General features: G+C 38.7%; 1 long non-coding RNA gene across 1 annotated transcript; it reads left to right on the top strand.

Moving 5' to 3' along the window:
- Positions 1-1,367: 1,367 nt before the first annotated feature.
- Positions 1,368-2,507, top strand: LOC119657711. Its single transcript, XR_005250160.1, has 4 exons — positions 1,368-1,504; positions 1,569-1,627; positions 1,703-2,163; positions 2,223-2,507. It is a non-coding gene; the product is annotated as an uncharacterized LOC119657711 (long non-coding RNA).
- The last annotated feature ends 869 nt before the right edge of the window (positions 2,508-3,376 follow it).

Below are 3,376 nucleotides of genomic sequence, written 5' to 3'. Positions count from 1 at the left end.
TTTTATTAATTTATATATATTCTCCATGGAAAACTCACCAGTGCATCGTATGTAAAGGAGCGGGCCGCAATAGTCAGGAATGGGTGAACCCTCGGGAACACAGCCCCTACCCCAGTTCCCTGAAGCCTGACCAACGCTCAGCTGATTCCGGAGATTACGGACGAATCAGCGCTCGCTCGAGGCAACGCGGTCTACTAACACCGGTTCAATGCACACTACCCGATTAGGGTTCCGAAGGCGCTGGCTCCTGATACACGTCACAACTACCACCTTGGCTGAGTTGCGCTCACATCACCGGCAATCGACGCCAGAGAGCTGTCGACGGCTCGCTCGCAGTTCGCTCTTCATCGAGAAGCTTTCTCGGTGCTCTAGGACGCAGGTATACTGCCAACTAGGGGGTCAGAACTACTTACTCGGGCACTTCGGGGACTTCACACCCCGTATTGTAAGCGACACGTTAAAGATCGCTGACGACCCCTAAGAGGGGGAATACAAGCATTGTAAATAGAAGGACCTTAATCAACAGAAAAGTAACAAGACTACAAGTACTACCTGCTATGATACATCTTCCTTCAGAAGGAAAATCGTACCAGGAAATACGTTCACTAAAGACAATAAACGAAATAAACACAAATAAAATTGAACCTTTATAAAATGAGAAAGGCATTCTCATATATTCAAAGCATACGGACTATTTGGAGCCATATCAATAATTTTTAGTATTTAAACCATCTCATCATGTGAATAGGAAGGACAAACCATCATCTACACCGAACATCATGGCGCAATTTAAAAACCATTCCTCAGAATCGATCTCGTCCTTACATTACTTTACCTGCAGCCTTGGAATCTTCATCAAGCCCGCATGCAAAAATCAAGTTCAACCAGCCACAATACTTCTAGGGATCGATCACACGCAACACAATACCCGCATATCAAACACTTTTTTGCTGATCTATGGTCTGGCTCAATTTCCCGATCGATATTCAGCCTCAACATAATTAATCTAGGTGGAATTAACGTTTTTTGTTCGTCTTCAGCCAGTTGCATTTGTAAACTCAATTTAGAAAGGAGCCCTTGCGGCCAATAAAGTTTTTAAAAACCGTAACAGGCATATTTTATTTAACTATATACTGGTTGAGCCCCATATTTCCTAGAATTTCATCGAGAAAGATTTCGGTTTTTCAGTTAGCAGTGAACGCGTGAATATCCTCTTTAGGGGTTTCCTAGGTGTAAGCTTAAATGTGATCCTTACGAATTCATCGTTCTAAAATATGGATCATCCTTAAGGTATGCATTTATTGATAATTTGTAATTGTACTAAGCTTTGAACGTCCCCATTTATTTCGAATTCGAACATGATCATAGCGCCATCTCCATTTCTATTAGTCGTACTGTCAAACTTTGCCCGTTAAATTTGGGAAGGTGGAATTTGGGACTTTACTATTATCTGTTAGAAGGAAAGTATTGGGCACATTACAATTCAAGCAATAACACTGGCAAGGTAAATTAGATAGAATATTAGAATTGTAAATTAACTTTGCAGGTGGAATTGAAATTGCTTTCAGTATATATACGTGCATATGACTTTAAACCGAGTGCACCGTTTTCAAATCTACTCCATCCCGTAAGTTTTTTTAAAATGTCATTTTCAATTCTGATTTTAATTTCTTTCCAATTCTAATAATTAAACCCATTTTAGGCGCTAGCAGCTTGAGCCTTTAAATGAAGATATTTGCTTCGATCAAATCACTGCCAGCAGTTTTTAAAACAATTAATTCGGAACATCAGCTCAGGAAATTCGGTCATGGGCAACTTTGACTATTAATTTATGTGGAAATAAGCAAAGGTCAAGAAGCAAAGCGAAGTTTATAGAGCGAAAAGACCACATCCCGCTGTCTAAAAACTGATTGTTAACAATTCGAGAAGCAACATAGACCCCCATGATCAACCTATTTCTGGCTGAGACCCCAATACGAACGTTCATATTTAAAACAGAAAAAAAAACTAAAGATTGTTATAGGATAGGATAGGAGAAAGTGCGTATATACACAAATATGGAAGTTGGGCAAATTACAAATGGTTAAATAAGAAACAATAGCAGCTAGAGAATACCTCATAAAAAGTTTTTAAAAAAATGCATGGCTCCAGGATCGAACCCAGGTAACTCACATTGACGGCTATTTCGAATTTTATATTTCAATAATAATTTTTCATTGAAGAAATAATTTAGAGGATTATATGAGTGGATTGCAAGCGTGAGGATGCCAGAGAGTAAAATGCGATCAATCACAGTCATTCCATTCGTTTAATAAAAGCTGTGAGCAGAATGACGCACGGTAGTGCATGTGAACCGACATTTTGGGTCTCAATAGAAGTTGCAAACAGAAACCAAAAAATAATACCAAGCAAATTACACTTTTTAATTTTATGACAGATTACTAAAATTTAATATTGTAAGATCCATTCGTGAATAAAAATCAATCTTATTAGATGTTTGTAACAGATTTCTGGACTTATTTGAATTTTCCCTCTCCATTCCGCATTCATATTCACTATGTCGTGGCGGACGATCGAGGTGTATATTCCAATATTTGATCAGTTTTTACGTGGGATTCGGCTCAATGTTACTTATTTATTTACATTCGTTAACATTTAAAAAAAAAACTTCATTGTTGAGTTCATTTTGAAGTCCGCCAATAACTTCAAATATATACACGATGTCCGAAAAGTGAACGATAATAAAAAAGAATTACTTAGCTAACTTGGCTACTGACTCGAAAAGTTTACCCATTTAACATAGTTTTCAAAACTATACAAGGTATTCATCAACGAAAGACGTAGTAGTGCCTCTTTTCTCTCTCCAAAGAGGAATTGCTATTTATATTCGTAGTGATGTGTCCTTCTCCATTGTCCCTAATTTACATTCCGCTAATACGGAGTTCACCTACGCCTGGATTAGAATTAATCTCTCGAAGCACATCATATTCCTCTGTTTCTTATATCGCAGCCCTAATTCATCTGATGCCGATGCTGTACGTTTCTTTGACGCACTTTCTTCTAACATTGATAACTGAACAATTCCCTTGTATGAAATCGTCATTGCGGGCGACTTCATCTTGAATAATGTTCAGTTCCTCAGATTTTCAGCTACCACAAGCCTGATGGGAAGACATGTCGAGCTTCTGTATGAGTCTCATAACTTACGGCAACTAGTGGATCGTCCAACAAGAGCCCCAATAAACCAGGTGAAAATGCCCATCTCCTGGATCTTTTCATGTCGTCACACCCTGAGAAGTGCACAGTCTCCGTAGCAGCGCCCTTAGGGAGTTCGGACCACTGCATTATTTCCACAAAATTTAGTATCACCTCTCTA

Source organism: Hermetia illucens, chromosome 5, assembly GCF_905115235.1.
Source record: "Hermetia illucens chromosome 5, iHerIll2.2.curated.20191125, whole genome shotgun sequence".
Lineage (NCBI taxonomy): Eukaryota > Metazoa > Arthropoda > Insecta > Diptera > Stratiomyidae > Hermetia > Hermetia illucens.
This window is presented reverse-complemented; position numbering and strand designations above follow the sequence as displayed.